Here is a 756-nt window from a genome sequence, read left to right as displayed (position 1 = left end):
AATTTTTATGTATATTTTGACATCTTTAGAAAGTATTTGTAAAGTTATATATATATATATATATATATATTTATAACAAATCACGAAATTGATCAACTCGTATCATTGCATTGTTATGAATTTCTCTCTAAAAAATTCCAGAATAAAGTAATCACAGAAATAGTAAGCTTATAGGTGTTTTTTAAATCATACGATTAATGTTGAAAGGCTGTCTGAAAGTCAATTGTCTCGAATCAATAGATAATTATTGTAATACATTTCATAAGTTTCGTGAGTCACGGATTAAATATAAATATAAGTAAATACATATATGAAGAAATATTTATAACACTCTTTAAATTCTTTGGTGTGAAATCTCACTTTAAAGAATGAAAATTGAGCTAATATTGAAAAATTAGCTTACCTTTTAATCTTTCCATCTCTTTGCCACTCGTCAGTGTCGTCATTGTGTTGTCATCGTATAAATACTATTGCTATATTACACGCAACATTGTAAATTATTTCCTGTCATACAGCAAATTGAGAAATGGAACTGAATTGAGCAATCCATTTCATATGATATTAAACACTCAGTTTTCGAAATCGTAATTTGCCTTAAAACGTTGAGTTTCCCGCTATTTCACACGTACAAAAATAAAGTTACTTTCAACGTAAGCATTACAAGAATGAGATTTCATTCTTCAGAGTGTGATTCACTCTAAAAGATTTAGAGATATATGCTATTTATGTAGATAACATATAAACCATCTAAAACTA

At 27.0% G+C, this 756-nt stretch overlaps 1 protein-coding gene across 2 annotated transcripts in view; it reads right to left on the bottom strand.

The window, feature by feature from the left end:
* LOC108754967 (probable RNA methyltransferase CG11342) overlaps positions 1-756 on the bottom strand; it is a 25,039-nt gene that overhangs the window by 2,071 nt on the left and 22,212 nt on the right. The window lies entirely within an intron of this gene.

This window comes from Trachymyrmex septentrionalis, unplaced genomic scaffold (assembly GCF_001594115.1).
Source record: "Trachymyrmex septentrionalis isolate Tsep2-gDNA-1 unplaced genomic scaffold, Tsep1.0 scaffold83, whole genome shotgun sequence".
In the NCBI taxonomy this organism is placed as follows: domain Eukaryota; kingdom Metazoa; phylum Arthropoda; class Insecta; order Hymenoptera; family Formicidae; genus Trachymyrmex; species Trachymyrmex septentrionalis.
Note: the sequence above shows the minus strand (reverse complement) of the source record. Positions and strands in the feature narration are given on the sequence as shown.